Genomic DNA, 27,011 nt, shown 5'->3' with positions numbered 1-27,011 from the left:
AGTGTGGTCTTCTTCCACAAGAGAAACCAAGTGCTCCTGGGATTCATGTAAACCACAGGATGTGGCAGAGATGAAATGTCACAGTGTTTCAGCTCAAAGCCTTAAGAATGTCTACAATTTCCATATCTATTCTCAGCCACTAGGTAAAGGTGATGGTAGGAAAAGCACATGGAAAAGTTACAAAGAGAAACCTAAAGCCCTAGAACTGCAGCTGAGTCCAGGCTTTTCTCCATCCTTAAGAAGCACAGATGTGATGCATCTTGGGCATTTCAGCCCATGCAAGTTCTTAGACAATTATAACTCCAAACAAGGTCAAAAAGAGCAGAACCACTGACTCAACTCCATCAATTCACAGAATGTCAGACCAAATACAATGGGAATTATTTTAAACACCAGACTAGAGATTGTTATGCAGTAGTAAATAACTAACCCAGAGGAGGAAGACAAGAAAGGAGACAGAGACCATATGCTTCACCTTTCATAGGAGTCATCTGATTCCATCTTCACTACAACCAATTGAAACATGCATTAGGATACTAAACTACACATGAGGCCGAGTGAAATTATGTTATCCCAGGTGAAAATTGAGTTGAAAAATTAAAAAATAATGCTACCCAATAATGGCTTATGTTAAATAATACAAATAGAAGCACTGTATTACAGTAATCAAGAAAAAAGAACAGAGAAAGAGAAAGAAAGAGAGAGAGAAAGAAAGAGAGAAAGAAAGAAAGAAAGAAAGAAAGAAAGAAAGAAAGAAAGAAAGAAAGAAAGAAAGAAAGAAAGAAAGGAAGGAAGGAAGGAAGGAAGGAAGGAAGGAAGGAAGGGAAGTAGGGAGGGAGGGAGGGAAGTAGGGAAGGAGGGAGGGAAGTAGGGAGGGAGGGAGGGAGGGAGGGAAACGAAACTTAACTAAGAGCCTGGAAACCTGAATTCAACTTCTAGCCTAATTACCAAATATAAGAAATTGAAGTCTCTAAAGTTTTTAAATTAAAAAAAGGAAATACCATCTTAGATTTTTGTGTTTGCCATGAGCTCAAAAGGATAATAGAGGACTTTTGTAAACAAAGAAGAGAAAAAAATTCCTGTACAAAGGTGAAACACTGTCACAAAAAAATTGAGGTCTCACCACTTCATAACTATCACAGAAATTTTCAGTTACAATTAGTGTATTTTCCTATCACTGCAGAATAAATGTTCAAAAAAATACTGCCTTCTTTCATGCTCTGTGTGTGACACATTAAAATACCAAACTTTGTGAGCTCAAAATCTTAAAGATAAAGCCATGAAGTATTTTTTTTAAACCCTCTAGTTTTCAGGAAATAGTGACATTTTGCCATACTGTTAACGTACTAGTCTATTAGATTTTGTTCCTGAGAAAGAAAAAGTTGAGAGTAGGGACTATAAGGAATATGTGTATCAATACAGTTTTAATGTGCACAGAGGCCTCTTAGTGTGATTGGCTGGATACAAGAAATGAAGAGAACAGATAATTTGGATACACAGATCCTTTGGCTCAGGTAAATATTTAAAGTTACCTGTTCTTTCCAATGGAACGAGATACCAGGTTTCTCATAAAAAGAACTCTTTGCCATTTATATGAGTAATGACAACCAACAAGTGTTTAAACAGCCCCCTGAAGCTATTACTTGGAATGCTTGGGTCTCATCCATTTATGTAACATTCCCTCATTGTAAGCAAAACCTTAAAGCAGAATAAAATGTGTATAAACCTTACATCATGCCATTAAAACCAAAGGTTTTTATAAAGAGCTACTTATATGCCAATTCCTAAATATGCATGTTTTGTAGCAAGAACATGCTTTCCTGAAAAATATTTTCTTCTTGGGGCTGGGAAGGTGGCTCAATGGTAGAGCACTTGCCTTGCATGCCTGAGGCCCTGGGTTTGATTCCTCAGCACCACATAAGCAAAAAAAAAAAAAAGCCGGAAGTGGCGCTGTGGCTCAAGTGGTAGAGTGCTAGCCTTGAGCTGAAGAGCTGAGGGACAGCGCCCAGGCCCAGAGTTCAGGCCCACGACTGGAGAGCTCCCCCCCCCCCCACACCGCCAAAAAAAAAAAAAAAGAAAGACAGAAAGAAAGAAAGAAATTATCTTCCTGTCTGTCATCCCAGCTACAAGGGAAAACTCAAGTGAGCAAATCATAGTCCTGGTAGAAAGTTACAATCTATCTCAAATGTCTCCAAAGTAACGTACTAGGGAAATTGTAATTGACATGGCATGCCTATGTTCCAATTCTTCCTAACAAGTTCTTACAATTATTTTATTATTGTGAATATTAAAGTAACATACAAAACAGTATTTTATCATCAGAATAAAAACCCTTTTAAATCTATATGAAAAATAGTGAATACTCTCACACACATAAACAAAATTGTATAATGAATGATAAAATATCTGGTAAAATATCTTGAGTGTGTAATCTAATTAAAAAATGAATGTGGCTGCGTGAATTGACAGATATGTGGCATTGTCCCATTCACTGTTGAGCATTCTTCAATTAATGAAAGAAAAACCACTTTCTGTAGTTAAAACAAAAGCTTCTATTTCCATTGAGCATACTAGAAGCCATTAGTTAGCAATGTGCCCAGATAATGTCTACTCAGCTGTGGCCTCATCCACCATGCCTTCTTAGATTCAAACAGAAGGCCATTGAACCCTGCAAACTAAATAACCATAAGCACACCACTAAGCTGGATCCATTGTAATATCTCTATTCTTAACCTCTACAGACATTAGAGTGTAGAACTTATGAAACACATACATATAAGCACTCCTAACAAGAGGGTGGGATTTTGTAATAATATAAAGAACTTGCCCAATTCTTTGCCATACAGAATTTAGACATGAACAGGAACTTCTTTAGTGAAACAGACAACAAGCTCAAGAACACTGGTATATCTAGGTAGCACAAGTTGATTTAGTAAGACACCAATGAGCAGTAATCTGTCATGCGAAAACACAAGGAAATACAACTCAGGATTTTCAAGGCTGTGTGAAGTGCAGATAAGCAATATAATGAAAGAATAAAAAGGATTCAGATACTTTATGGAATCACAGACAATAAAAGAGAAAAATATTCAGACATTCATACTACTTTGAGTCATTTATAAGCAACAAATATATGAACATAGTTATAACAAGTATAGCAACAGAAAGAAGTAAATACAGAGACTAAATGAGTTATTAATTAAGCAGCCCAGTGCATTTATATCCATAAATATGTATGGAAAATGGAAAGCTCAGCTCCTCTAATGAACAATTCTAGAGGAGAAGAGCAGCACAACTTTACACTACCTACTGCTTTATTCACTACCTGCTGTGAATAATGTGAAGAACATTTTTCAAACACCAGTGGCTCATGGCTGTAATCCTAGCTACTCAGGAGTTGAGACCTGAGGATCTAAAGATTGCAGTTTGAAGCCAGCCAGTGCAGGAAAGTCTGTGAGATTTTTTTACCTTCAATTGACTATTAAAAAAAAAAATCAGCCATGCATTGGTGGCTCACGTCTGTAATCCTAGCTACTCAGGAGGCTGAGATCTGAGGATTGTGGTTCAAAGCCAGCCTGGGCAGGAAAGTCTGTGAAACTCTTATCTCCAATAAACCACTCAGAAAACCGGAAGTGGCTCTATGGCTCAAGCTGTAGAGCACTCGTCTTGAGCTGAAGAGCTGAGGGACAGCACCCAAGCCTAGAGTTCAAGCCCATGACCAAAAAAAATAAAATAAACAGAAGTAGCTGTGGCTCAAGAAGTAGAGATCTAGTCTTGAACAAAAAAATATCTCAGGGATAGCATCCAGGCACTGAGATCAAGACCCAAGACCAGCACGCGCACGCACGCACACACACACACACACACACACACACACACACACACACACACACACACACACACACACACACACACAACATTTCTCAAAAATGGAAAACAATCATGATAAACAAATCAGCATTGTTTGTAATCTCTCATGAATGACTGAAGGGCCAGGGGCATAAATTCATGCACTTAAAAAGAGCTGAATGTAAAATTTGTGCACAATCTATAGGCATGTCATTGGATATAATGATAAACCAGGGGCTTTAATATGGTTTGTTAAAATCCTTGAATTTCTAGGGATGAATAAACTCAAGAGAGCTTATAGCAACATCTGTATATGCTTTGCACTTACTATCCTTTCTGATAAAGCTCCTCAAGGTGAGCTAAACAAGCAGAAGTTGCTTAAGCCAAAGAGTATTTGTCAAGAGCAGATTCTCAAGAGTAGAATATAGTTTCTTTTCTATGTTACAGATATTTCCTTGTTGGGCATTAAATAAGCCACACCTCCAAAGTCAGGAGTTCTAATGACTCCACCATGTCACTTACGACAGTATTATATCTGGCATACTGTTTGAAACAGATATATAGTGCTTTAAGTACATTTTTCTGAGAAAGCATTTGGACTACAGATCATTCATGACAAGAGTTAAATGCCTACAAAGACAACCTTGCTTCTTTGGCTCTGGTGTATGCATGGTGTATGCATGCCTTCACAGAAGGCAAAGAAGTTAAAATCCATAGAGAGCCATGAAGCTCTAAAATGAATCCAAAATATTTGATATATTCTTGATTTTCTATCTTGGCAACTGTTTTTCATCTGGTCTCTTATAGGACAATGGAGGGTCTTCAATGTCTTGTAGCTCATGAAACAGGTTCCTTTGTTTCCATTCTCATGTATGCCCCACCAGCCAAGGTGTTCATGTATAAGACAAGAGCTTGCATCCCTATCCAGTTCCCTACTCAGATCCACAGCCAGCCACTTTTACACTCATGTTCTTAATACCATTTTCCTGGCATCACCAGAGACTCAAAATCATCGATGGCTTCCACTCACTGGCAATTCTCTCCTAAGCTGCTCCATAAACATACATTTATTGATTAATCTATTTAGGGGATACTTAAAAAATAATAACACAGGTTAGCATGTGAGTCTCTAAGAACTGCAGGAGAGAATTTGTTTTTACTCTTGATCTCAGCTCTTCTCATTTTTTAACCATGGAAGCATATTGACTAAACACCTCCACATCATCGGAACTGGTGTGCCAGAAAAACACATCTTGGGAAACACTGGCCCAGGAGATAATGTCCAAACTGCTTATCGTACCTGTGATGACTCATATGAAATTATATTTGTTTCTTTTGCACCAGCAGCTCCCATGTTCCCTTCTAGCATTACTCATGTCCAGGCCTGAGCTCTAGTCCTATGCTGACTAGATCACTCCACATGTCCAAGTCCTATCCTCATCAGATTCTGCTCTCCTCCCCCAGGAGACTCATCCCAATGACTTTGACTTCTTTCATCATCTTATATTCCAACATCTCCCTCACAGATTTCCTTTTACTCCTGCACAAGTTTTATACTAATATCTATACTAAGCCTTTTAACATCTTAAAGGATTCTAAACAATCTTGAAAGACTGTGACTTCTTCCTTCACGTAAATCGAAAGTTCCCAGTAAAGATTTGTCCCAAAGGCTAATTTTATATCTAACTTTTAACCAATCACCTTTATCACTATCCATTATGAATTCATGAAACAGAGGTCTCATTCTGTAGAATAAGATCTTTATATACAACAAGTGTTAAATATCTTTCAATAGAAAAAAAAGTAGATGTCTCCATTTATGCCTATGTAGGAATATGTACGAGGAGGCATATTAGATTGTAATTCTCTGTGCAAGAGTAATTTAGCAGAGTGGGTGTGGGGCAGCATCTAGAATCTAAAACTTCTTACAAAATTATCAATACCAAAATGTCTGAGTAAACTTGGTCATTTGCACCAAATCCTCAAGTTATCCAATGAAAAAGGTGCCATTGTCCTTAATTTGATCTAGGATAGACAAAGATTCATGGGAAGGGGGGAAAAGATAAACACACCTTTGGGATATGTTAAATTACCAACTCAGAGGTAGTTTCTAACACAGTAAATATGTTTCCTCCCTCCTTTATTCCCTCCTTCCTGGACTACCTATTTGTCAAATAGGTCCTAATTGTCAAACATCATGCAACTGGAAATGGCTCAGGGAAAATTAGGATACACTGAGGTACAGAAGATTAAGGGGTCTATTTCTGAAAGTCTTTGTACAATGAAACTTTTCATGAGTTCAACGAGGATGAGGCAGCCTAAAATAAGACTTGTCTGAAAGCCACCTAAGCCAGTAAGTAGGCAAAATCATGCACTGTTTCTTTTAATGTCTGATGACTTTTAAGATCCAATGCTAAATATTCAGTGTGAGAATAATAAACAATGGTAATAATCATGATTTTACAACCAACACACTTCCTAGCACAAGAGGGTGCTGAGTCCTAGTTTGGTCAACTAATGAATGAGTAAAGGCAAAAAATGAGGCCTTCCACCTGTGCACTGAAATGCTGCTGGGCTTTAACCAGGTGCTCTACATTTGGTGCTATAATTCTTTTAAGCTGAATTAGAGTCTAGGTTAGGCTGCAAAATTCTGTCTATGCCTCCTTTAGTCTCCTTCAAAATATTATTAAATTTTAGAATTCTTTTGTGACACAGTACTTAGGTCATCCTACATAAATCCATTTCTATGATATAGCAACTCAGATAAATTAGGGCCCCTACAAGAAAAAGATTATTAAACAATATTGAATAGATTGATTATTAATTGGATAGTTCATTTTATATAATCTCAGTAAAAACAAAAATAAGATGAAGAGAGCAGGAGTTGAGTAGAGATACCTGTCATTTAGGAGGTGCAAAGAACTTCATGAATATCAGAATGTTAATAAGTACAGTGTTAGAATTTTAACAAATTTATCTTAATAAAACAATGTTTAAAACAAAAAAAATCTAATAGGGAACAAACAGAGGAGGATGAGTCTGGAAGAAGTCCAGATGATGCAAATGAGCATTAGGTGAACTATATATTGTACACTGAACTTTATTCTAATGCCAGTAAGCCTAACTAATTCATTTAGTTTATTTTTAATATTCTTATTTATCATTTGGTGAGACATATGGCTCTGATATGAATTATAGTAGAAAATAACCTGGTAGCTTAAATCTCATGTAATAGAAAAGAATTGAAGATGTTATTAGTGATAAAGTGGTCTTTAAGTTAGGAAAGAGCCTTGTGAGAGTTGTAGGATATTTTCCCTAGAGGGATGTATAGTAAAAATGAACAAAGAGCCAAGAAAAGAAGAGAATAAATTCCTTGGTGGCTGCTTACAAGCCCAATATTCCTCTCTCTCTCTCTCTCATTTCTATGACAATGTGAATAGAATGTAGGGAATCAAGAGATTGTTGAACCCAAATACAACCCTGGATAGTTTAGCTAACAAAGAATGCACATTCTAGACTTCCAATTTGCTTAAAGCACCAACAAAAACACCTAAAGTAGGCTTATCTGGTTGGATAACTCCTTACTTGGTAACTCACACCTATATGTTTACTTTATCATACATCTATCATGAAAAAAAATCACACTCATTTTCAAAACTGATGTCCTTGGGCTGGGAAGGTGGCTCAGTGGTAAAGCGCTTGCCTTGCATGCATGAGGCCCTGGGTTTGATTCCTCAGCACCACATAAGCAAAAAAAAGAAAAAGGCCGAAAGTGGTGCTGTGGCTGAAATGGTAGAGCGCTAGCCTTGAGCTGAAGAGCTGAGGGACAGTGCCCAGGCCCACAGTTCAGGCCCCATGACCAGATCCTCCCCCCCCCAAATACCAAAACTGATGTCCTTAAAAATATCCAAAGACATGGAAGTGGTGCTGTGGCTCAAATGGTAGAGAACTAGCTTTGAGCTGAAGGGTGGAGGGATAGCACCCAGAGTTCAAGCCCCATGACCGACAAAAAATAAAAATATCCAAAGAACATTTATTATGGAGTTCCTTATTAGTATGTTATTGTTCTTATTTCTTATATCAGTCCCTATTTTCCAGTTGGTAAACCAAGTCAGTTTTTTATCTTTACATGCCTTAAAACTCATGTGAATTTCACAGGCATCTGATGACTTTAACATTAGTTGAAACTCTCTTGATTTACCTCATAAGCTAAACTGGTTTAGCTTATACACAAATACCTCTTTGCATCTCAAGGTCAGACTAGTTACCACATCTGGTCATATCTTTGGATGGTACCTTCTTCTTCTGAAACTAATTTCTTCAAGGGATGAGGAAGTGTCTTTAAGCTTGTGGTCTTTGTTATTTTTTCTTCCAAGGGACATTTGGGTATTTATAACATCATTGAAGAGCCATAGAAAATTAGCAGTCTCAATATGAAACATACTGTTTTCTCTCATTATCTGCTTCTGTGGGCCTTGTAAAGTCTGAGGCCTGACATTCCTGCCTCTAAACCAAACCTTTATTTTGTCTGTCATGGAGCTTGAATTCAGGGTCTGGCACCATCCCTGAGCTTTTGTGCTTAAGGCTAGAGCTCTACCACTTTGAACCACAGCTCATTTTCTGGTGGTTAATCGGGGATAAAAGTCTCACAGCCTTTCTTGCTGGGGCTGGCTTAGAATGGTGACATTCAGATCTCAGCCTCATGAGGAGCTAGGATTATGGGCATGAGCCAGGCTCTAAAACCTTTTATAATGGTTCACTTCTGTGAGTGGTGATAAGAAGTTCAGAGATTATGTTAATATGAGAAAGGCTGTCTTATCCAGTCCTACGGGATATGAAAAGACCACTGAAAGACTCAAGACTACCATAGTATCTGCTGAGTGTGTCTGTTGAATTCTGAATTCTGTTCTAAGCCTTTAAGGATTTTCTACACTTTATTTTTAACATGTTATAAGTGCATATACTGTAAGCTCTTTGCACTATATTGATGAGGAGGCCTTTCCTAAATCATGGTAATAGTAAATGATGAGCTAAGTGCTGATGAATCACCCCTGTAATCTTATTTACTCAAGGGGCTGAGATCTGAGGACTGAGATTAAAAGCCAACCAAAGTAGAAAAAAACCTTGAAACTCTTATCTCCAATTATCCACCAAAAAGCCAGAAGTGGAGCAGTGTCTCAAATGATAGAGTGCTAGCCTTTAACAACAACAAAAAAGTAAGGGAGAATACCTTGGCCCCAAGTTCAAAACTAAGTACTAGCAGGAAAGAAAAGCAAAGAAAAGAAGGAAGAAAAGAAGAAGGGAAGAAAGGAAGGAAATAATGGAATCAGCTGTGATGCTAGGTCTACGTAGTTTAAGTGTAAACTTGTAGACACCTGCTAGACAACATGAAGACATAGCAACACTGAGCCCACAAAAACCTCCACCTGTTTAGAGGATATAGATTTTCCTATTGCATGGTTTGCTTTATGTTTAACACCTTTCAAAACATAAAAAAGGTCAGTTCCTTTTACTCTATTAACCCCTCCTCTCAAGATCTACATTGCTTTAAAGACTTTGTTACATTCAGGTCCACTAATATGAAACTCTTGGAGATGAGAATCAAATTCATTCTATTATGTAACTCATTTTTATCTATGGTCTGAACTTAAGGGACACATGAACACTTGGTTTACTAAGATAGAGCAAGAAGAAGAACATAGTTTCCAGAAAGCAATCCCAGCCAGAGACTGCTGCCTGCAACAATTCTAAACCACTTTACTACAGCAGGAAAATCTCTCAGCCACCTGGTCACTACCATTAAATACCACCCACAGGTATTCAAAGAGAAAAACTGTCACATGTGAAAGAAACATGCCTACAACTTTACAGAAAATGGCACAGTTCTGCATAAACTAAGGAAACTCTATCTCTAACATAATGCCTCAGCACACATTGAATAAATGAACGAATAAATAATGGTGCTCTAGATTAGGGAAGATGGACAATTCTGATCCAGAATGGCATTAGCCATGGCATTAACATGTTGAACAGAAAAATCAGAGCACACCTAAGGCCAAGGCTAACATCACAGCTCTGATAAAGTGAAGCTGCTTTAGAAGAAGGCTGACCAGCTTGACTATATCCAATTTTGCTTTATATATATAGGACGTATATATTGACATATAGCCACCTAGATACATAAGCTAACTGTCAATTAAAATACTATAATCTTACCAGGGTGGTACACAGTTATAATCTTACCAACTTGGATGACAGGGGCAGTAGCCAGTTGGAGGCTAGCCTGGGCAGTTGTGAGTCACTATCTCAAATACAAAAACAGCTGCAAGCTGGCTCAAGTGGTAATGTACTTGCCTAGCATGTGCAAGACCCTGAGTTCAATAACACCTATGAATGCAAATAATACTCAGGAATGCCAAAATATAGAGTATAGGTTGATTACCCCTAACCAAAAAATCTGAAATCCAAAATGTTCTAGTATCTAAAACTATTTTAGCACCAACATGATACCACAAACGTTCCACACATGATAGACTGCAGTAAAAACACAAATATAATGCAAATATACCATTTTTACTATAAAATTACTTTTAGGTTATATATATATATATATATATATGTGTGTGTGTGTGTGTAGAAATATATATATATATATATATATATATATATATATGGTATACACATAAAACAAAACCATTCCATGTCTCATGTCCCAATGGGGGGTCCTAACCACCAGGATGATTACATTAAACATATTTCTAAAACACTTTTTAAAATTCAAAATTCTATACATTTCTTGTCTAAAATTGTTCAAATAAGGGATACTCAAACTGTAATAGGCTTGTATAAATGAGATCTAGGAAAAAACTCATCTATAAGCTTCTATTATGAGATGTATCAACAATGAAAAATAGTTTTTTCCAAGTCTTATCATTTCTTTATGAATGGTGCAATATCATTCTTTCTAATGAAAGCATAGAATTCCACCATGCATATATACCACATTTTGTTGCTTCATTGTTCCACTGAGGGGCATCTGGGTTGATTCCATATCTTGGCTATGGTAAACAATGCTGCAATGAACATGGTTGTGCTGGTAGATTTAATGTGGCCTTGCTTGTGGTGTACTGGATAAATGCCCAGGAGTGGAACTGCAAGATCTTAGAGAAGCCCTATGTTTAGTCTTTTGAGGAATCTCCATACTGCTTTTCATAGAGGTTAAACAAGTTTACATTCACACCAACAGTAACAACACTTGGACTGTAAACATTCACACAGTGAGATCAAAGGAATATATTCTTAGGAGAGGGTCACAAGGCTCAACACCTATGTGCATATGATCATATAAAATGATGTTTCTGAAAATGAATTTCATATGGAAACAAGAGGTTGTTATTTTCCTTTGGGTTTCTGGGGTCTGTTTTTGATGTTTTTGTTTTATGTACCTTTTGTCTTGCTCATAAATTGATCTGTTTTGGGGAGGGTAAGGGGAGAACAGAAATGGCTGGACAAAGGGTAAACAAATGCAACAGTGATACTCACTAGATACTAGGTTAAAAATGAACTATACAACTTGTGGGGGAGCAGGTTGGGAAGGAAACAACTGGGAGAAAACAAGAAAAGAGGTGACACTGTTCAAAAAGAAATGTACTCATCACCTGACATATAACTGTAACCCCATTATACACCATCTTAACTAACTAACTAACTAAATAAATAAATAAGTTCCTGCAGGTATCTCTGTCCTTCAAAGACTATGCTTATGATTATTCTTGGCTTATCTGTTATCTAGTACTCAAAGCTAGCCCCCACGTATAACTGCATAACTTATGTGGTTTATTTGCAAAACTTCTATGAGCCAGATATAGGCGAAGCAGGAAAGTCCCTGATACTCCTATTTCCAATTACCAATAAAAAGCAGGAAGTGGAGCTGTGGCTCAAGTGGTAGAACACCAGTCTTGAGTAAAGTAGCTAAAGTGCAACACCTAAGCTGAGTTCGAGCCCACTACTAGGGAGAAATATCATCTGAATAAAACTTCACAGAATGATCTGCAACATTAACAAGATGTCTGAAATCTCTAACTATCAGCTGGCATTGTAAAAATAGTTTGGGGAGTCAAGTAACAAAGGATATTTACAATGAGGATGTCAGAAAAGGGTTATTATTCTGTATTCAAGAGCTGAAAAGAGAAGTAATCCTATATGAATGCTTTCTATCCACTCTGTCTACACATTATGAAAAAAGAGAAATTGCTGTGTATCCACATGAGATATGTCCAGTTTTCAAAATAATGGGTAAAAGAGATCAAAATCTAGATTGTCTTTATTATGCTTCCAACAAGCACCCAAGCTCATTTCTTATGCTCCAAGTACAGAAAATCACTTCATTTTTCTAGTAAATATATGCTAGAGACTTCAGATATTTCAAGAATGCTTTGTAGCTAAAGAAAGTAACAGCATTGCCTACTCATTTTGCTTAATTTGCTAGTCTCCCAGCAACTTTGTGCTAACACTTTCATCCAATTTTAGGACCTAGAATAAGGCAACAAGCCAGCCCCCTGGAAGGCTCCACCTCCAAAGCCTGCAGTTCACTGGGCCACCAAGCTCACAGGATACACTTTCTTCCCAGAATGACTTCCTGCTCATATACACAGAGCGTGCATTTTACTTATCTTCTCTGAGTTACATTCCAGTTACTAAGCTCCATAAGCTTCTTCTAAATTGTTTATTCTGTGTTTTAAAGCCCCATCAGCTGTTGGGATGATTTGCAACATTCTCTTTCTTTTTGATTAAGCAGGATTGGTGAGCATTACTGGGCCTTTTGGTGGAATCCTTGCTATTTAAAATTCCTGCCACTGGGATTAAAGGAGATAATGTTTATAAAAGCCCTTTGTAAACTGTAAAGTCCTAATCAAATGGAGTGTGCTGTTATAATATTAACCAGCATAGTTATAATCGCAATCCAGCTGTAATGGGGACTTTAACATGCCAAGACTCATGTACACCTTCTCTGTCTCTTCCCACCCTAATGCCTATACTGATGCCTAGCATATGGGAACCCTCTCAAAAACAAAAAAGTTTTGTTTGATAAAGTGACTCAAGAGCATTGAATGTAGCTAGAGGCTTGGGTCAAGTAAGTGATAGAGTATTTGCCTAGTAAGGTTGAGGCCTTGAGTTCAAACTTCAGACAGGGAAAAAAAATATCACATGGTTTTCCAAAACCACTTATACAGGCAAAAATAAACAAATACATTCTAAGCATGACAACTTAGAATAAAAATGTGGCGCTAAAATAGTATTGTGATAGGACATTGTAGAACAAAAAGTTCCCTTAAGATATTATCTTTAATAATAAAATGCAGTCCCTTAACACTCAGTATTGAGGAGGAGAAGGAAGAGTATAGAGTAGGCCAGAAAGCTTTATTCGCCCAGAAAAAAAAAAAAAAAAAAAAACTGTATTGTCTATGATGGCTTGGAGAAGAAGCTGCCACTCCTGAAAGGACTGAAAAGAAAATCACAAAGCAGGTCCTGGTTATCCAAGTATGGCTCATTATAAGCACTGACTTTTTTCCTGGATGGTGTCTTGAGTTGAAAATGACCAACTCTGTCACAGAAGGGAGGCACAGAGCCAGAAAGAGAAGTGACTTAAAGAGGTATTCCTCTGAAATGCTTTCTTGCTGGAAAACACTTCGGTGAAGATTGGCAAGAACAGCTCTAGTTAGTATAGAGGTGAAGCCTTTTAAGATTTTAATGAGAAGGATGAGGAAGTAGAAATAAAGATGGAAAGGAGGTGATTGGTAGTGGCCACGAACACAGACCTCATATACTTTAACTTAACACAGTCTCCAGGATGAAAAGAAACCTCAGGGTGGCTACCAGCTAGCTATCCAACAAGAAAGCAAAGGTGGGCTCCATAGAGGTGTTTAGCCTGAAGAATGAGGATATTTTCCCTTCCTCTTTTCTCCAAGGAATAGGGTTGGGTGCAGCAGACAGGAGTGCACATCCTGGGTGGTCTCCATGTCCCAGAGACAAGATAGGCCCGTGTACCTTCCCTCAGCTCCCCTCTTCATCCATCAGAATTAAGCCTCTTAGGAAGCTTGGCTTTTGGCATAAGCAGTTGCCAGTAGCAACAGGGCACACTCTGGCTGTGCCCAGGCTGGCTGTGACAGTAAGGGAAGGGCCATCTATGTCTATGCAGCTAGCAGCCCTCAGCTGAGCAGAGAAGGTCAGGGACTCAGTGCTAAGGAAGGAATGGGTTCGTCCTAGATGGGGCAGAAGCATTCTGCGGGAACCAGGCCAGGCAGTGGCCCTGTGACCTTGCTGGCTAGGGAGAGGGGATTCCTAGTGGCACAGCAAGCAATGTCCTTGCCAAATCCAACAGCTTCCCCGCCCCCATCGCTTCCGGGTGCTAAACTCTGCTAGTACTTGGACACTGTAACTTAAGACCAAATGACAGCCGTGGCTTGAGCCCAGGGTGCTTGGATAGGCCCAAGGAGTCATGGGATCCACCCCCACGCTCTCCACCCTCTGCACCCTCACCCTTGGGAAGTCTGGAGGCTGCGGAATGGAAGTTGTAGAGTCACTTGTGCATGTTTTCATCTGCGCCCCCAGCAGAAAAAAAAAAGCGAGGCCCCACAGGTGGAGAGGGGGATGAAAGTCCGTGCGCGTGCGAGCTGCACCTGGGTTGCGCTGCTTGCCAGCGAGCAGCGGGTGCGCACACTCGTAGACTGAGCTCTCCCCGCCCCCCCCCCCGACCCCCACCTCGCCACCTTGGGCCGGGCTTTCCGGGAGGAAACCCTCCGCCTCTCGTTACCTCCCTGAACTTCTCCCCCTGCAGTCAGAATCGGGTAAGGCGCCACGGGCGGGCGCCCATGCCGGAGGGCGACAGAGGGCAAAGCGGACCAAGGAGACTGAGGAGGGACGTGCAGAAGCCAGCGCTCGGCGAGCACCCGAGAAAAGCCAGGGACTGGAGGACTAAGGCTGGGCGCAGGGAACACGCCCTGGAGCGGAGAAGGGGGTGGTGGGGTGGTGTCTTCTTACCTGGCTTGTGGTAGATCATTTTGCAGCGGGGGCCCGGGGCGGGGGTGGGCGCTGCCCCTCCGGGGGTGGGGGAGAGCAGACCCTGCGGTACCGTCAATTGGGGGGCAGCAAGGTGCTGGGCGCAGAGCCTGGAGTTGCCAAACTTGCCATGTCAAGCCGTGGGCCGCGCGCGCTCCGCAGTCGGGGCACCTTGCGCTCCTGGGCTTTGTTGTATTCCGCCGCCAGCCCCCTGTGCTCAGGCCTCTCTCCCTGCGTCCCAGCGCAGTCGTGGCCACCGGACCCTTCCCGTCGCGCTCCGCCCGGGGTCGGCTGTGCCACTTTCCTCCGAGGCGCGCGTTAAAGAGCCGCCCCGAGCGCCCGGCGGGGCGGCGGGCGTGCGCTCCTAGCAGGCAGCAGCGTGGGCCCAGGGATTCCCACCCCCACCTTCTCCCCCGCCCCGCCCCTCCGTGGCCCCCCCATCAGAAGCGGTTTAGATTCGGCGCTGTCAAATCCAGCCCATCTGCTGCGATCATAATCAGTCTCAACCGAATGGTTCTGACAAATCTCCGCCTGGAGCTGGAGTTGTGGGGGGGGGGGGGGGGAAGCGATGTGAGAGGGCGGGGAGGGGCAATAAGGGGAGAGGGGCGTCTGGACCCACGACTGGAGAGGGGGCCTGGAAGCTCCTATTGTCTGCCCCAAACCCAGAACTGAAAGGGGAAACGGAGATCCAAAGGGGAAATGGTGCTTTTATTTCCCAGTACCAGTAGAAAGAAAGAAAAAAAGAAAGAAAGAAAATCCATTCCAGCAGGCGCCCTCACCCCCCAGCTCTGTCTGAGCGGAACGAATTTCTGCTAATGAACTAAACAAACAGGTTCCTTAATCTTATCACGAGGCTGACCCAGAGACTGGCACAGTATGCAAAGTATTGTTAATTGGCAGGTAAGGACTGGAACTAACAGCCATTTGTCTGAAGTCAGAAGTTAGTTCCCAAGTACATTGGGGAATAAAGCTTCTGGAAGAGACAAGGGGCATGTAATTGGCCAAGAAGCTGGGTCCTTCGCCTCCTGTTGGTATTTCTGGAGATAAAAGGAAATCGACTTCGGGCAAGAAAATGCTGAATTCAGGCCCATTTTTGAGTTTAAAGTATTCCCATAAATTTCTTTTCCATTTTCTCATGAAAATGCTACTTTTCAAGAAACGCTATTTTGTTAGCAAATAATGAGTTCTAAAATGGATATCTTTCCAAACTAAAATAGTTTCTTCGGCAGATGAAATGAGGTGCTAGTTTCAATGACATATCTTGAACCATTTTAATGTAACATTTTAGTACAACTACATATATTTGTACTGGGTGATACACACAAGAACTACCCCAGGAGATTTGTTGTTGTCTGCTTGTTTTTTGTATAATAAAAAGAGCAGTAGTCCTAGAGGCCCATAAACAAGGCTTAAAGCAAGAAAAAATTCCACCAATGGGATTACACCTGACCTTATATATTTATTTCAAGTGCTTAGAAATGTTCAATTGCTTTGAATGACAGTGTTTGTTGGGGAAATAATTTTGTTGCATAAACAAAACACCGAGGGAATTTTGAAAGGCAAGAATTAACCCATTTACTGAGATAGGTTTAAGAGGTAGGCCCAAATGTATTTTACTGTGAAAATTGAATAGACTTTTAAGTCAGGGCCCAAATCATTCTTTTGCTTTATGCCACACTTAAAATAAATGAGTGAGAGCTGCATTAAGTATCCATTTACCTAGGCAGAAGCTGCCTTCCACTTATTTTATAGTCCAGTGACGCTTACTACAGCACTGTACAACTGTGGACACTTGACGAATACTGATGATTTGGAAATTTTTATTTTCAAATCAGGTTTCAAAATCATACACATTATAGCAAAGTAAAGTGGAGCTCTATCCCGTAAGTAAATAAGCCACTTTTGATTACTGGTTAGATTGTAAGATTTTTTTTTTTTACTAATATTTAAGTTTGGAGAAAGAGCCAAATTATAACTATGTAGCTAAACATATAGGGTCATATACATAGGTACTCAAATATGTTAACTAAAGTTATGGCATAGGTTGAAGAGGATTTAAATGTTGTAATTCCTTTGAACAACTACAGTTTAATAACTGACTACAGTTTAACAAAATGAACATCAGGAAACTGTTAGGAAGAAGGCTGAGGTCAAGGAAGAAGGGGGTCAAATGAACAGAGAGAGAAAGGGTATTAGGCAAATGCAGTCATAATAGTGTACATATGTGAAAGTGGAACAGAGGGGATGAATGGGATTGGCAGAGATGGAGGATGATGAGTGACATCGATCAAGATGTGGTGTACTCAGTAACTAGCATGCTGAATTGGAACCCCTTTGTACAAAATGATAAAAGTTTGGAGTGTTCCATTGTCAATCATTTAATGTACTTATCAATGAAACAGTAAATGAAAACAGTGTTTTAAAAGATTACTGTGATCCCAAGAAGTGTTTCAAAAAGACTTTTTTTTTTCTACCAGAATAAGGCATTCTATTATGCTGCAATTAGTTTAAATACCCGTGCTTAGGAAATTGGTGTCCTCCAAGGAAAGATGACTTTCACTGGGAGAGAGTACACTTGAAGAACCATCCTGAGCAAGAGATGTTGTTACATTCTGTTATTTTCCCATCAGGCTTGTTCCAATTTCATGGGAGCTAAGTAGCAGTACAAATTGACTTCCCCATCTCCAATTTACCAAGTCCTTAGTTCTAACCCTAATTGTATCCTGTCCAGTTTTCTCAATTGTACTTATTGAGTAATTAGTATGTGTTTGTGGTCATATATATATATGTATATATACATATATATATATGTATATATATATATATATATAAAGTTTCAAAAAAAGAATTATGTCCTAGTGCAGCTTGTCCAAGGTATAAATACATAAGTAAACATATAGGAGTTATATATAATACATAGATACACTGGACAAGAAGACAGAAAAAATAAAGATGTAATTGTAGTGTCAAAAGATGATCCATACTACCTAGAAAAGCAGGGTAGGCTGGGTAGAATATAAGCTTACAGCCTTCTGGGAAGCTCTCACTGAAAATACTTAACTTGATTTAATGACTGAAGTAAGGCAAAGGAGCAAGCAAGGCACGCAGGTATCTAGGATGACAGGCACAGGAAGTGGGAAGAATGGTTTATGGTCCCTAGATACAGTTGTGTCTGGCAAGAACATTAATGAGGCTATAAGAAGGGGGCAGGGCTAGGGAAGTGTGGTGAAGAGGGAATGCTTAGAAGGTAGATCCAGTGATCTAGGAGCTAACAGGACTTGATGTAACTGACATGGGAGGACCCAGAAACAGAGGGAGGGACCTGATCATCTGATGTTTGGCTTACTGGAGTTATCTGAAGGCCACTAGGAGAATTAATTATGGAAATGAAGGACAAGCAGAGAGATCTGTGATTAGCTATTGCCAAGAATGTAGGTGAGGGTTGATAACTGGGACAGGTAACAAGAAATTAATTAATTGGTGCCAAATCTGAGACTGTTTTGTGCTATTAAAAGGAAAGAAAAAATAACTTTCCTCACTTCAAATGAAAAAAAAATTAGGTGGAGCACATTTTGTTTTAGTGATGTTAAGCTACAAATCCAGGACGTTATGAATGCCTAGCATATGCTTCATCTATGTGATGTGTGTATGTGTGTGTGTGTGTGTGTGTGTGTGTGTGTGTGTGTGTGTGTGTGTGTGTATCTCCACAACACCCGGGACTTCAGGTTTTTACTTGTAAAGACTAAGACACATTAATTTTTAAGTTAACTTGTGTAAAATTTTTAATGGTGGTAGAACTTGGGTGAGTAGAGCTTTTATTTGTGGTTGTTAACTATTTTGATGTTTATCAACCCAAATAAGATATTGAGTACCCAACTGGATAAATGTCAAAGATTCGTTTGGGGGTTGTATAGACTGTAGATGACTGAATACAGTACTGTCATTATATTAAGTCCATCAAGACTATGAAGACAAAGAAGTTCATGGACCGTCATGAGTAATCCAACTTTAAACAGTCAAGAGATGAAAGGAATATCCAAAAGTGGCATGAACATGAAGGCAAATCAAGAGCCTGGGGCCCCAATGAGGAGCCTAGTAAGGAAAGTATTTCAAGAAGGAGGGAGTGACTCCTAATATGAATTATCCATTTATAGAAAACTTATGTGTTTATGCAGATTACTAAGTTACTAGATAACTTGATTGCCTGCCATCTGTTTGTAATATAAGTCAGTATCCCAGCACCTCACAAAGGTCAGGTACATGAGTTATTCCAAGTACACTGGATCAATTAATCAATGAAGGAATTAAATGCCTTATGCTTCAAATATTTCTCAATTTATGTCTATGAATGCTGTTGCAAGAATCTTAAATTTTAAAAAATATGATTGTACAGAAGATTTCTGAGGAAAAAATATTGAACTTAAGCAATCTCAGGTAGCATCTTTTCCCAGACCATGTTCCAGAAAATTGAAATTAGTAACAATGGTATAAATCAGGTAAGGAAATTTAGGAAAACACTTAGGGAAGACATCCTGTTGCCTTGTTAACTGTTTGCTTTGCCATACTGAAACTTCTTGGTTTGATGCTATCCCAGTGATCTGTCCTTTCTTTGATTTTCTTTGTTTCTGGATCTTTTCTTAGAAAGTTCCTGCTTATGACAAAGAGTCCTACTTGTTCCTGAAATATCTTCATGGTTTCAGGTCTTACATTAAAGTTTTTGATTCATTTTGAATTGATATTCATACAAGGTGATAGGGATCCAATTACTGTGTTACCAAATAAGCATTAAGAGATACCTAAATTCCATTCATGCCTTTGATCCTCCCCTGAGGTTGAATTGATGTGTTTGCCCAACAGGCCTGGCTTACTCCTTTTACACATTTGTATTCTACAGGGAAGATTATAGTGAACTTCCATACAGCCCAGGATTCTTAACATCATAGAGTTTGGAAAATTTATGGGGTCAAAGATGAATGTAAAAGTAGACTTATTTTCCAATGGAAGTCAAGAAATCCATTTGGAGTTCAGGTTTTTTTCTTTTTCTTTTTTTCTTTCTTTCCTTTTTTTTTTTTTTTTTTTTCATTTTTGTGCCTGAACACTGCCCCTGACCTTTATTTTGCTCAAGGAAACTGCTCTACCACTTGAGTCACAGCTCCACTTATGTCTTTTTGATGGTTAATTGGAGATAAGGTCCTCACAGACTTTCCTGCCTGAGCTCATTTTGCTGTATGATCCTTAGGGTCTTAGCCTTCTAAGTAGCTAGGATAACAGATATGAGCCACCAGCACCCAGATCAACCTTTATCATTCCCTGCTGAGTAATCGTGTACCATTTCCAAGAGGAATTTTTTGGAGTTTACTGTGGACAAAATTTTAAATTGCTGATGTCAATCTGGTGGCAGAAAAAAAAAAACATTTCTCACACTGAGAAGCAGGCAGGTATCCCAGCTCTTGTAAAAGTGCTTTCAGGATTGATTCATTGATTATTAAAGCCTTGAACAAAGCCTGAATCTTTAAAAATGTGATGTGTTCAAGACGGGTGCCTAGGTTTAACTGAATTCTGTAGGATCTCCCAAGAGTTGTGCTGGTTTTATTTTATTTTGCTGCCAATGCTCTCCTCTTCCCCACAGAGTAAGTTGACACAGGAGGAATGTATCTTCAGGTTAGTTGGCACTTATGGGAGCTGGTACACATTATGAACCAATGCTTGTGATTTACTTTGAATTGTAACTGCTTACCGGAATTCATAATATACTTGGTGTGGCATCATGCTTCCTGGCTTTCTCAACCCTACACATCCTTTCCTCAGCTTTATCTTGAACTGACCCTTGCTGTCCTCATAGGCTAAATATGGAAGACAATTCCAAAATGTTCAAAGAGATGCTCACACTTGTAGCAATTGTGAGAAGTGAAAAGAGGATATACTAAATGGTTGTTAATTTCTGAGAGCTACAAGCTGTGGATGCTGAATTCTTATTTAGTGTTTGAGACTATGTTAAAAATTTTGCATGCATTTCCTGTTTATTCTTTTCTATGGCTTTCCATGATCACAGAAATGAAGTTGTCAAATACCCATAAATGATTTAAATGACCTATTTAATCATTTTTTAAAACTTTTTGAAAAGTAGTACTGGAAACTATTGGGAAATATACTGCATGTTAATAAGTGTTTACCTAGAGTTTGTTGAATGAATGGATAGGAGAAAGAGATTTGAACAAACAGTTTACCTTCAGTTTTTTGCATACTTAAAACACTGAAAAAATTTAGAGCTGCTCCAGTCCTGTGTTCCACAAATCCTGAGTTCCTAAAACTAGTTAAAACTGTAAACTCTCAGGTCTCTTCTAAGACTCTAGAGATAAAGAAGAAGGAATAAGAAATAAAGGGCAAAAAATTTATTAAAGTACACTGCATGCACGTGCAGAAAGATCACAATTAACATATTTTGTACAGCATACACTAAGAATATATGAAAAATGGAGTGTTTACATTTTTAAAAAACCTACTGGAAAAGAAGAGTATTTAGCTTGTTTTCATGTGATTTAATATAGCACTGTTTTCTGCTACCTACTCAAATACTGAAGCTTAGACTCTAAGCCTAGTCCCTCATCACTAATATAGAGATAGAAATTTGTTTTCCAAGCATGTTATGCAAGATAATTAAATATAGAAGTGATTCTGGACCTTATTTTCGACAAGCTCAGTTTTAGCCTTGATCTACTCTATCTCAGTGCCTCACTGGAGTGTTAATAGTATTTGCTGTAAAATGTCTGCATGACTTAGTACATTGTAACTTTCTCAAGTCTATCCTCCCTACCCAATTATCTGAGTCTGATAGTAATATCCAGGAAGAGTGTCATTAACACTATGATACTAAAATGTTTGTTGTCTCAACTGTTTCACTTACAGGACTGTGTCTATTTAATTAAATCTATTGACTTAGTGCTAAGGGAATCTTTCTGCATAAAATGAGACTGACAAAAGTGATGAATTACTTTATGAAGGAAATAAGTATTGAACTTATTCTGATGAAGAATTACTGGACACATAGGCGAACAGCTTCTGGAGTTCAGAAAAATAAAAGTAGAGCCTGTTCAAAGATAAAGAAAAAACTACAATGTAAAAGCTGGATACACATGAAACAGATGTTAGGGACCTAACTTTTTCTCAGACACCAGAACAGAAGTATAGCATTGTTAGAACAGTGTTAAAAGTTGTTGGATGATAAGCTTTGTTGTAAATACTCTTTTTCAAGTTCATTTTTTTCTTGTAAATGTGCTGAGATGTTGGGGGCTAGAGAAATTTAACATGTAACTGGCAGCTTCTAGAACCTACTCTAGTGCACCCAGATACTTTAAGCAACAGGCAACAGTCAACAGGAAGCCAAGCTGCCCTCCTGCCAATATCCAAAGTATGGTTCCAGAAGGTATTACACCAGCAAGCAGCCTGTATTTAGAATTTGGCTCAAAAGAATCGAAAGAGCACAGCCACAACTGCCATTCCCATCAGATTGGTACTTCAGCTCCCCAAAAATTTGTGGTTGGCAAAAACACAATTCTTTATTTGTATCATGGCCTGTACCATGATCGGCACAAACAAAATCCTTCATTTACATGGCAGACTGTACCATGATTGGCACAAACATGAGGGATCTGCTATGATGGGTGCAAACACCCTTGTCTCCTCCTCCTCAGGCAATACTAGCAAGCTGCATAACTCACCTTGTGAGCATCTGGGAGACACTCCTCTTGCTGCACCCCTGATATTATAACATCAGATCCTAATAAAGACTTTCTCTCCAGTGCTCATTCTGACTTTTGCTGGGCTGATAACATGAAGAGCAGAAGCAGTGACAATGGCAGAGAGGAAGGTGGCCTGGCAGCAAGGCAGTAGCAAGGCTGACAAGCTGCCTGGTCCAGAGCTTCAGGAACAGGCAGTTGCTTTCAGCAAAGAATATCATGGGCAAGAAAGAGCTTTAACACTTAAGGTCTCAAAAGCCTCCTGGAATACAAATTCCTATAGCACCGAGGGTCTTGAATTCTGTGCTGCCATCCTGCCTGCCACAGTCCCAGGGGTAACGGTCTGCAATTACCTTCAAGGGCCCAAAGTAAGGAGTAGCTCTTCCTGGGCTGTCCACAAATCCATCTGGGTAGAGCAGAAGGACCACAGGCAGCTGGTTTATAACACACATGCAAATTTTATACCAACACTTATTTGTATAGAATCAGTTGTACACACAGCAGTTTAAGTTCTATCTAATTAAATTTAATATTGGGCTAAGACAAAGGCATAAAATTAAGAAGACAACACCACAATCATTTTAATGTTTTGTTTTAAAATGGGGACTTGATCTAGTAAAGAATAGGGTCTTTGTATTTGGTTGGGAACTGTCACTACCTCAACTTAGGGATGTAATAGGATGATAATTGATTTACAAAGACCTCAGAAATTTTTAGCAGCTAACCTTTATAGGAAACTAAGGTTTCCCTTTATGGGCAGCCTAACATTGTCTTTTACTACTTCCTTTTTTTCCAGACAATTTCCCTTTTTTATTTTAACAAAGTATCTGTATAATGTCCATCATTATTTTTCTAAAAGATAAATATGTCAAATATTGACATTTCTCTTAAGAGTTAGCATAGCTTTAGGCTTCTTTTGCTCATTTCTCGTGCTAAAGTTAATACAAACATGGAAAAGTGCTTAACAAGTTTAGATTCTAGAGCAATCATACTATGACCCAAAAGCACAATATTTATAAAAAAATAAAACAACGGCAGGGTATAATTTAAGTAACAAAACTGGGATCTCAATCCTGACTTATGCACACCATATAGGTATAAGTCACGATTACAACTGAACCCCTCCTAGTTGAAGGGCTGGTCCCATTGAGTGCACAAGCACTGAGTTGTAATCACAATTATTAGCTCAAATGTGGTAACATGGCTATAATGCACATTGATCTGTCTAAGAGGGACAGGCAGTGGAGACACTGGAAACCCTCTGAGTGAATCCCCAGGCAAATGGTAACCCTTCATTCCAGAGCAATCCACCTGTGGTAAAGCAAGCTTCAGCCAATGATTGGGATTATGAAAGAAGCAGAGAGTGGGTGAGCAAAAAAGACTTAGAATTTGAGGCCAAGCTCACTATCAGTGAGGAAATTTGAACATACTAAAAACAACAGGATGGTAAGGAATGAGCACAAAATTGAGGAGTCATAGAAGGCATATGATTATATTTGAATGTCCAACTTGTTCTGGTTTGCCCAAATTTATCCAGTGTGGTCACTGCCAAATTTCATATTCTCCATTCTGGACAAATAGATGGGTTATAGCTCAAGTGGCTAGGAGGCATTTAGGACTTAAAAAAGACTTCCAACCAAAAACAGAAAACACAGAACTTTGGCAGGAAGACATAGCCCAGAAAGCCCCCCTGTTAGTGGGACCATTGACAGAATAAGCCAGGGGAAGACACCATGCTACAAGTCCCCATTTTATCCAGCCTGTCAGCCTGGGGCAGCTGGATATGTAACAGTAGTTATATTTCAGAAGATTCCATATCAGAAATTTGCTTTTCTTCTGGCAAATATTAAGTGATTGTACTGAGTCATTCCATAATAGAGGCTAGAAAGTCTACCTGAAGCAATCTAGTCCAAAAAACAGAATGAATTGCTTTCACTTTTTGTGATGCTGATAAAGTGCTGCCCAGAGTCAAGGAACCCTCCTAACTTTTGTTGCGCTTGTTTGTTTGGAATAACGATTTGGAAGGTTGGAACTAGGTTTTCCTGTGTTTGACACTCAATTACAGCCTTCCAGTGATAAAAATAAAGGTTTTCATGTTCACTAGAGTTGAGTGTGATTATTATAGCAAATAATTTTGCATGTAAAGTATGGTAACTAATTATGTGACATTTGCATAGCCAGGACAAATTTGGAAAAATACTTGCACAAATTTCCTGATGCTCCCAATGACTGAACAAACCTCATCATAGTAAATTGCCTTGCTAAATTGATTTAACACATCTGCTTTGTCCAATTGTGGCTAGTTTACATAGAAAATTAATTAGGATAAATAAATGACTTTCCCATTGGTAAATGAACTCCCTGCTTTGCTCCCCTAAGTATGTATGCTTAGAAACACAATTTTTTTCATGGATGATTGTGCCAAGACAAAGCATCCACAGGATTCCAGGTGTGGGGAAATCTTTTCTGTCAAGCTAAAACGTCTCAATCTTGTAACCAATCACTATTTTGCACTGACATATCCTGGAATTATTTATTCCTTGACTTCAGTTTTTAACTATCATCTGTGCTGTTTGTAACAAGCCAGCCACGTCAGGGTGTTTTGTTTTCAGTTTCTAAAAGTGTATGGTCTACTTAATAGCATAAGACTTCACAGGGAAAGATACTTTAAAAAAATAGCAAGTTATATGAGGTATCAGATTTAGTTAGCTCTCTTGCTATTTTTTTTTCAGTCCAGGTCCTGGGGATTGAATTTAGGACTTTCATGCTATCCCTGCATCTCCCCTACCCTTTTTGGCTCAAGGCTAATGCTCTACCACTTAAACCACAGCTTCACTTCAGACTTTTTGGTGTTTAACTCAAGATGAAATGTCTTGCAGACCTTTTTGCCTGGTCTGACTTCTATCTGTGAATCTCAGATCTTAACCTGCCAAGTAGTTAGGATTATTATAGGTGCCACTGCTACTTACTATTATCTTGCTACTATTTAGAATGGTTTCTACTTAGCAAGTACAAATATCAACTTCACAGCCATGCAGCTACCTATGATTTTGCTTTAAGCTTGGATTTTTTAGCTGATGGGAAGAAGCACATCACCAAGTGTTTTTCCTAGCCTCAAAATGATATTTTCAAGAGATATCATGGGTAATCTTTACTCAGATTATCCATAGCCTCAAAAGGCTAGAGAACCTCATATATGGGGAGAGAAGGTAGATGAATGTGCAGGGGGAATGAATGCAATGATGGTGGAAATTCAGCAAGATCAAAACTACTTGATAAAGATATCAGTTGCCGTACAATCTACCCACAGCTGGAGAAAAAAGCAGGAGAGTTAGCGTTTCTACCAATTTTGCCAGTGATATTTATGATGTTGTCCAGGAGTACACAGAACTATTGAAGTAGATCCTTGTCATCAGAGCAATAAGGTTTTGAAGTAGGTATTCTAAGGTTGATATTCTAAGGTTAGACTTGGAAGAACCAAGAACAAGCCCCCGTGTAGGTCAAATGAGGGATTAGAGAAGGATAATGTCTAAGTTCCAACACAAGCCTTTCTGAGGATTATCATCACACAAATTAGGCTATGAGCATAAGGTCTGCTTCTGAATTAGAAGTTAGTATTCATCAAGATAGTTTTTTGGTTCTCCAGTGGAAGAGACCAGTCTTAGAACTGTGTTCTATTTAATTTGTCTTTCAAGAAATAAGAAACTTCTTTCCTCTGTAACAGAGATTTTCTGTTGTTAGAGCAAAATGGCTTTCTTGTTCCCTTTCTAGTAAAGGGAGAGTTCTACTTACTTCAGTTGTATCAGGCCTCCACCAATGAAACTTCTTTTTAATCAGAGAAATGGTAATCATTTTATACCACCAGATATTTGAGGCTCTCCTGAGAGTAATCTTAAATTGTTTCACAAGCAAGCCACAGCATTGAGTTGCAAAAAAAAAAAAAAGACCATGTTTTAACTTTGGTCTTTGTTTTGAAGAAAAAGAAAATGTTTGCCACTGAGTTTATTTCTCAGGGAATGAGTTAAGGTAATGATGGCTGTTCATTAAATGCCGTTGACCATTGATTGAATACAGGTTCTCAAAGTTTAATGAGATCAGAATTGCCTGGAAGGTGTGTTAAATCCAGATTGTTGAATTGTTTCACCCTGAGACATCAGTGAGTCTGGTAAAAACATTGAGAACTTGTCTCTTTGACAAGTTTACAGCTGATAACTTATGACTATCTTTACTTCCTAACTCCTATCTCTCCCTTGCATGATTGGCAGTTGAATCAGTAGACATTTTTCTCCTGGAATTGTTTATCCTTAGAGAATCAACCAAGAGACAGGCTAAGTGCCGTGAGACCAAGTTGAAGGAAAAATGGTTGTT

At 39.0% G+C, this 27,011-nt stretch overlaps 1 protein-coding gene across 8 annotated transcripts in view; it reads right to left on the bottom strand.

Annotated features, from left to right (window-relative positions):
* Nckap5 (NCK associated protein 5) overlaps positions 1-27,011 on the bottom strand; it is a 959,972-nt gene that overhangs the window by 566,662 nt on the left and 366,299 nt on the right. The window contains exon 1 of one of the 8 annotated variants that reach the window (XM_070024321.1): positions 14,890-14,931. The exons of the other annotated variants lie outside the window; for them this stretch is intronic. The gene's annotated coding sequence lies outside the window, so the exon portion shown is untranslated. Of the gene's footprint in view, positions 1-14,889; positions 14,932-27,011 lie in introns of those variants that run through there. 8 annotated transcript variants of the gene reach the window in all.

Source organism: Dipodomys merriami, unplaced genomic scaffold (assembly GCF_024711535.1).
Source record: "Dipodomys merriami isolate MVZ:Mamm:240054 unplaced genomic scaffold, mDipMer1.0.p SCAF_1, whole genome shotgun sequence".
NCBI lineage: Eukaryota > Metazoa > Chordata > Mammalia > Rodentia > Heteromyidae > Dipodomys > Dipodomys merriami.
The sequence above is the reverse complement of the archived record's forward strand: the minus strand, read 5'-3'. Positions and strand labels throughout refer to the sequence as shown.